Genomic DNA, 13599 nt, shown 5'->3' on the forward strand with positions numbered 1-13599 from the left:
TTAATGGGGAATCGTCTATATCATATTGGTCTATGGGAGTTATTTTGAATGTTGACTAAGATGGGAACACAGAATTCCTTATATTCCAGTTTCCAGTATTCTAGAGTGTGTTTGAATTTTTAATTATTATTATTTTTTTCTTATTTTACATATCAATCCCAATTCCCTCTCCCTCTCATCCTCCCATGCTCCCTGACCCCTTCCCATCCTGTCCCCCATCCACTCCCCAGGGAGGTTGAAGCCTTCTAGGAAGAATCATCAAAATCTGTCAAGTCATTTGGATTAGGGCTAAGGCCCTCCCTCCTGTCTCTAGGTTAAGGGAGTATCCTTCCCTGGAAAATGTGCTCCCACAGTCCTTTCATGCACCAGGAATACATCCTGGTTCCACTGTTCGAGGTCCCTTAGATTCCCAAGCCTTCTAATTGAGACCCATGTTCAGGGAGTCTAAGTCAGTCCAATGCTGGTTTCCCAGCTATCTGTCTGGGGGGTCTATGAGCTCCCCCTTGTTCAAGTCAGCTGTCTCTGTGGGTTTCTGTAGCTTGGTCTTGACCTTGACCCCTTTGCTTTTCATTCCTCCCTTTCTGCAACTGGATTCCAGGAATTTGGCTCAGTGTTCAGATGTAGGTGTCTGCTTCTGTTTCCAAAAGCTACTAGATGAAGGTTCTGGAATGGCTTATAAGTTACTTATCAATCTCATAATCAGGGAAGGACATTTAAGGTAGCCTCTCCAATATTGCTCAGATTGTTAGTTGGGGTCATCCTTGTAAGTCTCTGGACATTTCTCTAGAGTCAATTTTCTCTTCAAACCTATAATAGCTCCCTCTATTATGGTATTTCTTTTCTTGCTCTGATTTATTTGTCCCCTGACTCAATCTTCCTGGTCCCATATGCTCTCCTCTCCTCCCTTTCTCTTTTTCTAATCCCATCTCCACTCAATGCCCTGTTATGAGTGGTTTTTCCTGCCAGCCTGCCTGGTCCCACAGCCACGCCAGCCCCAAATAACACACAGAGACACTGTATTAGATATACAGCTGTTACCCTGTTACTAGCATTTCTTATTGGCTAGCTCTGTCTTAAATATTAACCAATTTCTATCAATCTAAGTATTTCCATATGGCCTCATCTTACCAGAGAGCAGGCCCGGAGTTCTACCCTATTGGTCCTACATCTTGAAACTCCTCCCTACTCTTTCCTGAGTCCTCCTTGTCGTCTAGTCCTGCCTGTCTTGCTCTTCTGTTGGCAAACAGTGCTTTATTCATTAACCAATAAGAGAAACATATTTACAGAATGACATCTCCTATCCTCTCCTCTTTTCTGTCTAAAATAAAAAGAAGGGTTTTAACTTTAACATAGTAAAATATATAACAAAACAGTTATCAAACAAGAACCACAGTTAACAATGTTCAGTCCATTAACATTTATCAAGATTTAGAGAAAATATTTCATCATCTGTCCTATCTTTGTGAGTCTAAAGTCCTATGTGTAACTTAACTTTAATCCTAACTAAGGAAAACTATAACCATAATTATCTGTCTTCAACTCCATCAAAGACCACAGAAGGATAATATATAAACTCTAGAAATGACAGAGATATCTTATTACCTGATCAGTCACCTGAACTTATTCTTTAATGTTCCATCTTCAGCCCATAGGCCAAAGTGTATCTGGCAGACCCCTCAGCAAAGCAGGAAACTTTAAACTGTCCATTTGTATTGGCAGTATGTCAGTCATTTTTGTTTGTGTCCTGCAGACTGTCTGGCAAACTCTTTCCTGAAGCAGGAATCCTGTAGCAATGTCCATCTTGTATCATCAGTCACTTTCCTGTGGGTCCTGCATGCCCAGTTTATACCTCATAAAGTCAAACAGTTTAGACAAGAGCAGTATGTTGCCCATATGGCTAGACTTGCCATATTGAAAGCAAATTCCATAACGAGTTTCTTTGATGTCCATCTTCCTTTCTGATGCAGGTGGTGTTGCCAGAAGCAGTTGTGCCTCACTGTTAAGAAAAACCCTAAACCATTTTAAATGCCATATTCTGTAGGTCTTTGAAAGGTTTGAAGAATGCCTATCCATCTCAAATACATCTTAAATACATCTTGAAAACCCAACTAACTTAACTCTAAGTTTTGACTATCATAGTTATCTATAATTTGTGCTAAATTGTACATTATATTTCTAAATGAGCTATATAAACACAATACCTAAACAAGAGGAGAAATATACATATCACAAAATTGATCTTAAATTGGGTCAATAAATAAAAATCCATTCCAAAACGAAGTATTCATATCTATAATCCTCTTTTCACCTTTAAAGAGATTGTTTGTGGTCATTAACCATGTATAACCAACCCCATTTAAATGAAAACAAACATTTATAGACAATATTTGGGAATTTGGGCATTCTTCTATCTAAACTACTTCCTGCTGGTAAAGGGCGCTGTCATGGGGGATCCTAAGAAAACATAGAAATTCTGGCTGTAGTCTGTAAGGCTACTTTGTCCAAGATGTTTTGAATGTTGGATCACCTGCTACGCTGCTTCAGGGGGTCTGGCCTGATCAAACCACATTAGTCTGAAAGAAATCCACAGCTTTTCATTTTCTATGGAAACAAAAATAGAAATCCTTTTCCCAAGTAACCTGTCCTTGAACTTAAATTTTGAAGTCAAAGCATTTTTAAAATATATAAATTGGATTAATTTAGCAATATTGATAATCAAGTGTATTGTAGCAATTATTTCTTCCTTAATAATTGAGCAATGTACAGACAATATCATAGCATACAGTATCCAGACTCTTTTTTTGTTTTCCATGTCTATGTGGCTTTTTATTACTCTATTTCTTTTACTTCTATATTTTTATTTTTTGAGACAGGGTATCTCTCTGTAGCTTATCTGTCCTGGAATTAACTCTGTATACCAGGTTCACTTTGAAATCATAGAGATATGTTTGCCTCTGTCTCCCAATTGCTGGAATTAAAGGCATGTTATTGGGTGTTTTGTTGACTAGTTTCTTCAGTTCTTTGTATAATTTGGAGATCAACCCTTTGTCAGATGTAGGATTGTTGAAAATCTTTTCCCAGTCTGTGGCCTGCCGTTTGGTCTTGTCCACTGTGTCCTTTGCCTTACAGAAGCTTCTAAGTTTGAAGAGGTCCCATTTATTAATTATATGCTTCTTTTAGTTTCATAGGCATGTCCTCTTTAGATTGGGAAGTTTTCTGCAGTAAATTTGTTGAATATATTTTCTTTACCTTTGAGCTGAGCTTTTTGCCTTCTTCTATGCCTATTGTTCTTAGGTTTGTTCTTTTCACAGGGTCCACATTTCCTGGATGTTTTGTGTTAAGGATTTGTTGGATTTAAGATTTTCTCTGGTCGATTAATCTATTTCCTTTAGTTTATCTTAAGTGCTTGAGATTCTCTCTTTGATCTCTTGTATTCTGTTGGTTATGTTTGCATTTGTAGTTCCTGATTGTTTACCCTGTTTTTCTATTTCCAGCATTTCCTCAGTGTGTGTGTGTGTGTGTGTGTGTGTGTGTGTGTGTGTGTGTGTGTTTAACTTGGGCCACTTATGTATTTTATTCTTCTCATGTGTACAAAATGGGATGCTGTGTACAATAGAGATAGTCTTTGTCTGATTTTAGATTCTGTAATTATTTTAGTTGAGAACCTTAAGTATTTTACATTTATGTTTAATTGATTTATGGAGGGAGGGAGGGAGGGGGCTGGAGAGGGAACTGGGATTGATATGTTAAAAAAAACTTAACCTCAGACATTTGTAGAATTGAACTATAGTGTACAATTTGTTAATCATGAAGTTTGTGTTTTCTTTATTATCTCTATTTCTGTTTTCAGGTCTTAAACTGTTTGAATTGTTTCCTTCATCTGTTTGACTATTTTTTTCTTGGCGTTACTTGCTTTCTTTAAGAGATTTGTTCATTTCTTGAATTTTTTGTTTGTTCTTTTCCCCTATTTGTTCCATTTTTGTTTGTTTATTCTTCCATTTCTTTAAGGGTTGTTCTCAAATCATCTTTGATGGCTGGCCTCTATCATTTTTATGAAGTTATTTTTAAGCCATTCTCTTCTGCTTCATCTACTTTGGTGTATTCAGGTCTAGTTGGTGTAGAGTTCCTAGATTCTGGTGGTGTCATACTGGTCTTTCTATTGTTGAGTGTTGTCTTGTACTGCTGTCTTCCCATTGCTTCCTCCAGTGGATGCAGGTGCTCTCTCTCTCTCTCTCTCTCTCTCTCTCTCTCTTTCTCTCTCTGCTGATGGGTGTAGGTGAGTCATGATTTTGATATCAGTAACTCTGGATTATCTGAGTTCTCTTGGAGGTCTCTCAAGCAGTGGCCACACCGCGACCAATGATGTGGGGGAAGGCAGGCTCAGGATGGTCTCAAGCAGTAGACAAAGGTACCCAAGGTTCAGGTGAGGTCAGGCTCCAGATTGATCCATGTGGAAGTGTGGGCCCAGTATGAGCAGGAGGACCCAGGAAGTTCCAAGGAGAGGATCAGGGTGTTGGATCTGTGCTCTGGCCAAACTCTGCCCTGAGCAGTGGGCCCAGCAGGGCCAAGGATGAGGGGAAGGTGAGTTCCAGATGGTATAGCGTGCTAGGATTGGACCACTCAGGCCAAAGACGTAGGGGGGGGTCATGATGCAGAGCTGACCAGGGAGTTCCAAGGAAGGTGTGTGTGTGTGTGTGTATGTATGTGTGTGTTTCAGCCTGGGCTGGTCCCAGAGTCACCTCAGGCAGTAGACAGGTGAAGGGGCCCAAAGGTCAGGTGAGGGCAGGTTCCAGATGGTCCTCAGTATAGGGGCTGTTCCAGTATGCACAAAGCTGACCCAAGAAGTTCCAAGGAGAGGTTGGGGTTGTTGGACCCAAGATCTGGCAGGTCATGTATCTTTATCCCATTCATTCCCTGTCCTTTCTTATCTCCCCTCTGCTTCTACACTTCCTACACATAAAACAAAATTGAAGGAAAAAGGAAGAAAATAAAATGAGAAAAATAAGACAGTGAAAGAATTTAAAAAATATCATCATGAAAGCTGCAGTGCAACCTAACAAGTCACACCATATACTCCTTTGTCCATACATCTCTGCATGCAAGTTTTCTTTGCAGAGAGTCATTGGTTTGTTTAAAGGTCCTTAGTCTCCACTACACGTTCAAAGCTGGGTCCTCACCAAAATTGTTCCTGGGCATCCCACTGCTGCCCTATGCTATGGAGATCTTGTAATTTTGGGTCTAGAGGTCAGGTGCCTTCATCTGCTCCCGCAAATAACAGACCTGGTGGATGTTGGAGCAGGTCAAGTCATAACCCTGGGTCTGTGCATGGGCAGCTTTAGGGCTGGTGTTTCAGATGAGGAATGAGGACAGTTCTTCCGTGGCCACAGTTTTGGGGCTGGCTTTCCCACACCTGTGCTAACAGTGGTGGGTCAGTTTTGCTGCTGTGATAAGGTGCAGGGCCTGCTCTCCCAAGGGTTGCAGTTGGTGGGGGTACGGATGGATCCCCAACACTTCTGACCACTGGGCCAGTTCTTCCCTCTGCCTCAGGTGTTGATGGGCAGGGGGCAACCCTTCTCTGCCCATGCTTCCACAACTGCCCCAAGCTCATGATCTCAGGGATGGCTCACCCACACATCTGCTCACAGGATTGCCTCTGTTTCGCTGTCCTGGTGAGATGCAGGGCTTGCTCTCCTGAATGTTGCAGCTACTAGGGGTTAGAGACAACCCTCCTGTTCTTATGATCACAGGCAGGCTCTCTCACCTGCCCCAGGCTTTCATGGGCAGGGGAGGATTGTTGATGGGTAGGGGGTGAGGGCAATCCTCCTGTGGTCACGCCGTCTCCTAACAGATGAGTAATGTGACAGCTTTTCCTTGTTCACTGATTTGGACCTGGTTTACCCACACTCCCACCAACAGAGTTGGTTCTTTCTATTGTGTTGCAACAGGGCCTGCTAACCCCAGTGCTGCAGCTGGTAGGGGACATGGACAACTTTCTTGATCTTGTGACCTCAGGGCCAGCTCTCCCTCTTGCCTCATATGTTGATGGGAGGGGAGAGACCATTTTTTTCCTTACCCACGCTACCACAGGCAGATGAGAAATGGGGACAGCTCTCCCTTGCTCACATCTTTGGGGCTGGCTCACCCACACATGAATTAACAGCGTTGGCTCTATTGTATTGCCTTGATAAGGTGCAGGTTCTGTTCCCCTGAGTATTGTAGCTGCTGGGGGCTAGGAGCAGCTCTCCTGCTCTTATGACCACAAGGCCAGCTCTTCCATCTGTCCCAGACAATGATGGGGGAAAGGGCATCTCTCTCCAGCCCATGAGATGATGGATAGGGCTCAGTCTCTCATGCTCCCAACCTTAGTGGTGTATCACCTGTGCTTTCATCAATGGGGTTATCTCTGCTGTGTTGCTCAGGCAAAGTATAGGGCTCACTTTTCTGTGTGTTTCTTCTAGTCAAGACAGTCATCTCCCTCAACATTTCAGCCCACTCTCTTCCACTATCATCTCTTGAGATTTGCCTGTGTCCACAGGACCCGAACCATCCTCTCTCTCTCTCTTTCTCTCTCTCTCTCTCGCTCTCGCTCTGTCTCTGTCTGTTTGTATCTCTCTCTCTCATGCACACACACACACAAGATACCATATCATACTTCTTCTCACACTAATAGTGTCCTTCTGGCTGATGGTACAAGGAACTGGGTGGGCCTGTGTTTTCTCTTTGGAGCGTGGGGTAGGCAGCACCAGGTCTGCATATGTGCCTCCCTGTCTTACTGTGGCACAGGACTGGGCTATGTTTCCTCATCACAAGGAGAACACTATAGTGTCCAACCACCCAGTGCTTATGGCAAAGCTCCTGTTTGGTGCATGTGGCTATTTCCATGCACCCTGTCCACATGGCATGGGGTTGGAACTTGATTGAAGTTCCATACGGGCTGGGTTAGTATCCTGTGCCCCCACTTAGCTGTGTTGTATCCACCACCTATTTAAGCCTGGGTTGGGTAGTGCTTTCTGCTTGACTGTGACCCTTGCAGACCTGAGAGTCTTAGGGGGTACCCTCTGTGTCCACTGCCAATTCAGACCAAGATTTGGAGAATTTTTCATAATCTTGGTGAGTATTTAATGATTGATTCTTACTCTCTGACTAAATAATATGAAATATTTCAAGCTTTGCATGTTTTCTGTCTGTATGAGTTCTCTTCAGCATATATACTCACTCACATATATATTAAGGAAAAATACACTTTATCACATTTCTTTGGTTATATAATTTCTCTTTAGCAAGTTCCTTCACATAGCTTTGAAAAATTATATATATATATATATATATATATATATATATATTTCTTAAATTAAAATAATTTCTGTTTAGTATGAGTTCTTATATTTCATGAGCAATGAGAGCATATTTTTCCAGCTGAACATGTTTTTCCAGTTTTTTTCCTTTCTATTAAGAAACAGAGAGGGTCTGAGGAGATTTCTGAGTGCATCATTGCACTGTCTTCTCTTCCTAGTACCCACGTGGCAGCTCACAATTGTCTGTAACTTCCATTCCATGAGATCTTATTCCCTTCTTTGGCTTCTGTGGGCAGCAGTTACTTTATATGGTCCACAGAAACACATACAGGCAAAGCACCCATACAAATAAGAAGAGAGTAAAAGAGATAGGAAGAAAAAATATTTATTTATTTCACATGACTATGGGTATTGTGAAGTCCAACAATATGTTACATGCAATTTAGGAAACCAGCTAAACTAGTACTTCATCTTAATAGCCCTCTCCTATTCAGGGAGGGTGGTCCTCTTTGACTGAGCACAAAGCTTCAGGAGGGATGCACATGGAACAGTAAGGGAGGAAGGGGACATCTGCCTAGTCAGCCAGATCAGCCAAATCAACCATGGTGATCAATGGGGTGACAGATGTTGCAGCCAGATTGCCCTCATGTCTGCAGCAAAACCAGCAGTAAAGCTAAGTTCTAATCCAAAAGCTCGAGACTATGTGAGCTGGCTTTTGAAAGTACTGGAGTTCTATTACTCAGAGGCAGGAGAAAGTTGGTGCTCCAGATGCAGAAGACAACTAGTACTAGTTTCTCTTTTGTGAAAGTGGATCTTCTGTATCTGGACTAATGACCCAAATTCTCATTTCTTACAGAAACACAAACACACCCAGAAATAATGCTTAATTAGCTCTTTATGTATCCCTTAATCCAGTCAAGTTGGCTCTTAAAACTAATCATTATATATTGTTTCTCTCCAATAAACACACAATATATAATGTGTTGTAAAATATGAAGAATAATTGAACGATTTTTCATATTGTTCAAATTGTAAAGACTTGCTTCATATTTGTATTCACATATTTATTAATGGAAGACTGGAACCTACATATTTTCATAATTGTAGAATGTTCCCATTTTTCTCACTTGTGTAAATTTCAAGGAAGATTAAATGAAGATTTTCCACATTCATATCCACAAGTCTTCTCTTCAATGATGGTTCTTACATGCATATTCAAATATAAGAAACAAAGACTTATCACATTGTATTCTATCCATAGGTTAGAAATTTCATATGAGTTCTCACTTATACCCCCAATTTTTACACTCAAAATGTAATTGGCATCAAAAACCTGGAAGGAATTTTCACTATTCTTTCCTGAGGCCGTTCTTTACCATGATTGTAACATATGGGGGTGAAAATATAATGCTTTCTACATTTTGTATCCTCACAGCATTTGTCTCCAATGTGTTCTCTACATGAGTTCTAAGACTCAAGGAACGTTTTAAAGGTTCCCTGTAAACCTCATATTGCTTGAGTTTATGACCAATGTGTTATCTCATATGTGTCTTAATTGAGAAGTCAATAAATACATTCTCACGTTCATTGATTTTCTATTATTTCTCTCCAGTATGAGTTCTCTAGTAAACGTTTTTGCTTGAAAGCTGGATGGAGGCCTATTTCTTTTCCTTACTTTTATTTTACTTCTTTCCTGGCAAAATATACTCTATATACTAGTTATAAAATTATTTTTGAGAATGTCCCAATTTGATTATAAACACAGTTTTTCTACCATATGAATTCTCAAATATATCTCCTCTGTTTTGTATGATATTCTCTGCCATAGAAAAACGAATGAAGATCAAATACTTAAAACTATTTTGTATTTTATGTGAATTAGTCTAATGTCACCTTAAAGTAGGTTGTGATAAGAAATGATTATTTTGATCATTTCTTGAGTAAATATTCATACAAATTTTATTGCTAAAAGCAACTGAAGATATAAGTGAACACTAAAAATTCATAAGCAAAAGTAAACAGAGGACTGAAAATAGATGGCTTAAATACAAAATAAATAGATACAGCTGTAGAAGTATTGCATATTACATATAAATAGAATGGCCTTTTCAATTTTAAGATAGAACCAATAATGTTGGATAAAAAAGCAAAGCAAAGGCCCAATTATGTTTTTATGGAATATTTACATTAAGTATAAGTGCAGGTTGAACATAAAATTGTGGAGAAAGATATATCATGCATACTAAAATTATAAGAACTATGAAACTGAGTGGTTGGCACTAGGGCAGAAAGCATAGGACCTAATGCCCGCAAACTAGGCTCACTAGCCACTGCCCTATTGTCTTTCTGCTCTGCATGTCTGTGATCTGGACTAACTCCTTTCTTACCCCTTACACCTCTGCCACATCTTCAAGGGAACCATCTTACGTAGAAACTATCATGCCAGGTTCTGGGCATGGCAACTTTCGACTGTCTAGGATCTTTCCATCTCAACCCCAGGAACCCAGCTCCCTAGTAGCCATAGTCTGGCTCTAGCCCCTGAGCAAAGTTAGAGGAGAGCATTGAAGCAATGGGCACATTGACTACCAAGGACCTAAGTGAGAAGAAGAACATGGAGAAGGCAAACTGGCAACACAGAAAGGGATTGGAGGAGGAAGATAAATGAACTGCTGAATATGTAGAATGGAGTTTGAAGGTGATGAAGATGATGACGATGAAGAGGATAACAAAGACGTTGTGCTTTAAAGAGGAGAACAAGTTTGCCATCTTGATACAAACTGGAGTCTCTCAGAGACTATATTTGAGGAAAGCCCCCATTGAGCTGATCTGTGCAAAATCTGTGAGACACTTTCTTTATTGATAGGTGATATAGGAGGTGTTGCCATCCCTAGACTGGTAGGACTGGGTTGTGTAAGAGAAGTAGCTGAGCAATCAAAGGAAAACCCAGCCACTAAGCAGTGTTCCTCCATGATCTCTACTTTAGTTCTAGCATCCTGGTTCGCTCTGATCCCCTCAGTGTTGGGTTTTGATCCGGGAGCTAGAGTATTTCCTTCCCAAGTTATTGTTGATCAGTGTTTTGGCATAGCAGCAGTGGAGCAAAGTAGAACAGTGGGGCTTTAGCTTGAGCTTCTGCTAATGGGCTAGGTGTGGGGCCCCTCAGAGTCTTGCATTAGATGAATATCGCTGCCTTTTCCTGGGTATCTGTTGTCGACCTGCCTCAGAGCTGATGCCCGCTTGCTCCTTCCTGACTTGCCAGTGGCTTGTCTCCAGAAACAGTTCCTCTACTCTCATTGTCAGTGTTCCAGCTCCTGCCCTGCTCCATATAAGCTCCCCAGCTGCCTCTACTTGCCCCTTTTCACTTCTTTGCTTCCTCCACAATTCCATTTGTTTTTGGTCCTCCTATACTAGCTTTTCCACAACATACTCTGCACCCAAGTCTCTTGTCCTGCCCCACCCATCTTTTGCTTGACCCTTCAATCTCCCTAAGGTCTCCTCCTCTCAGACAGTGCTAGGACAATCCTGACAGCATAGCTCATTGTCTTCACACTTTTGTATAATTTACTAATGAAGTGTTTGTAACTCAAAAAAAATATAACTATGGGAAGCCTATATCAGACAAATATTAACTAGAAACAAAAAGAGGTACATTTCACAATGACAAATGTAAACTTATCACCCTAAAACAAAACCAGTAACAAACTCCCTACCTGTGTGAATCAAATAATAGATTCAAAGTGATAAGGTTTAAAAATGTCTAGTCTTGAACAGAGAGACAGGCAAATAAATATACTATCAAATTGAAGAAATTAGCACATTCTCCTAGTAAATTATTAAACATATAGGAAATTATGCACAAATAATATTTAAACATTATTAAACAACTCCTAACTAATATTTATAAATCATCATTCCTACCAACTACAGAATATACATTTCTTTCAAACGGACATGGGATTTTTACTGATACACTGGATACTTTGAATAAAATAATTCAATCAGTTTTCAAGGGCTTCAGTTATACAGAATATATTCTCAAATCAAGCAATACACTTATAATTGGCCTACCTGTCAAAGAAGATGGCAATGATAAATTCAAATTGAATGTTCATAAAAACGTAAGTACCACACAGAGAAAAATGTACAACTTATTCATATTTTATGTGCTTCGATTTAAATTAGAAAAGTAAGGCATAGAGTGAATAAGCAAGCTTACAAAAGAAAAAGCTTAAGCACAAAGGAGATGTGAGTAACTATGACAATATAGTAGAATTAGATGAAATAGAAAATGGAAAGAAATAGGCAATGTATCAAAGGGAATGCAGACGTATTTTTTAAAAAAACGAATGAAGGTGGTATTCTCATATTAATGCTTATGATAAGATGGGCCAAAACACATATTACTAATATCCAGAACAAAAAGAAGATCATAATTGGCCTAAATACATGAAAAGATAAATATTATTGTAGCTGGAGTTGCTGTTCCACTAGGTCCCGCAGCTGATTAGCCCTCAAATAAACATACCAAGACTAATATTAACTTATAAACTGTTTAGCCCATATCTTTGGCTTCTTTCTGGCTAGCTCTCTCTTAATTAGAAACACATTTGGTGGCTCTTCTCTGTCTCCTCTTCCTAGCCTTCTGCTGGTCTGGTAGCCCCGCCTATACTTCCTGCCTGGCTACTGGCCAATCAGTGTTTTATTCATCAACCAATAAGTGAAACATATACACAGAAGGACATTCCCCATCATATTATAAATAATGTCTTTCCAATATTCCAAACTTGAGATAAAAAGTTGAGATTACAATGCAGTCTTCCCAAAGAAAAAAATTACCCATGGATTATTTTAATGATAAATTATATCAAATTCATTAAAATAATAAAAAACTTTGTTAGCTACTCTTCTCTACTGTGATAAAATACCATAACCAAATGAGACTGAGGGAAGAAAGAGTTTATTTTTGCTTATGTTTCCAGAGGAAGAAACCATATCATAGCAAAAAGTTAACAGATCACATCTTCAATCAGAAAAACTAAGCAGACAGAGGAAACTGGATGTCCGGCAATGCTATGAACTCTTGAAGCCCAACCCAGTGAGGTACTTCCTCTAGCAGCCTCACACTGTCTCCCCAAAGAGCTCCACCAACTGGGAACCAAGTGTTCAAATATCTGAGCCCATGGAAGACAATATTCATTCAAGCCATCACAAACAACTCATATAAACCTTCATTATTTAGAAGAGGAAGAAACAATTGCCAAATGATTTGTGAGATCACCGAAACTTGAATGAACTGACCTAACAAGTTTGACTAGATATCCTGGGCCTACTTAAAAAAAGATGAGGATAGTTAGAGAAGACTGTTAGGATTAACCAAAGAGTGATATTTAGAAAAATCAAGAGAAAGACCAAATCTAAATGTACCAGTTATAAATTTCCTTCTCTCATTTTGTATTCAACTCAACATTATTTTGAAATTTGTTATGTCTTTCCAAAGGACAGAAAATAATCCTACTGATTAGCTGTTAATAATAACAATCTGGAGAAAATAATACTTTCTATTTTCTAACCCATTACCAGGCATAATGGAGATTGGAAAGATGAAACCAACTTCTGAAAGTTCTGTCAGTCACTGAGTATAGCAAATGGGATCACTGCCATCAACGTCACATTATACCTGTTTAGGTACATGAGGGGAAAGTCATTAAAAAACATGTTAATAGACAGCTTATTTGATCATTCAAAGAGTCTTCTGCATTATTAACTGCTCTGGAATTTCTCAAGAACTAGTGAAAGACTTCCCTGTTGAACCTGTGATTTTCTCAATAACACATGCATTCCTGGCAGCGAGAATCTCCTGATTTTTAACAAACATTACAATGCAATCAGGATGAAAATTTCCTCCATCCATTCATCTCATAGCTTACCAGAAACTGTGAGAAGAATTCAGGTTGTACTTTCAACACTTTTCCTGGAAGTTCCCTTAGCCAAACATCCAAATGCATAGGTCACAATCCTGCTATGGTTTCTGTTACTATATAACAATGAAAGTATTAAAAAAAAAACAATGAAAGTATTAATTTTCCTTACATGGGCTCTTTTTATTAGTAACTTTAATGTTCATATTTTCTCCCAGTTTGCTTTAAATGATTTATAAGTTCTATAAGCCAACATGTGATATAAGCACCACATTCCTCACTTCCTTTTGCATCTTCACTAATAGGCATCTTCACTAATAGACTTGTTTCTATTGTATTTCTACCAAGTCTGTATATAGCAATTATCTGCACATTTTATTCTGTGTCTG

The sequence above is a fragment of the Phodopus roborovskii genome, unplaced genomic scaffold (assembly GCF_943737965.1).
Source record: "Phodopus roborovskii unplaced genomic scaffold, PHOROB, whole genome shotgun sequence".
Classification (NCBI taxonomy): Eukaryota; Metazoa; Chordata; class Mammalia; order Rodentia; family Cricetidae; genus Phodopus; species Phodopus roborovskii.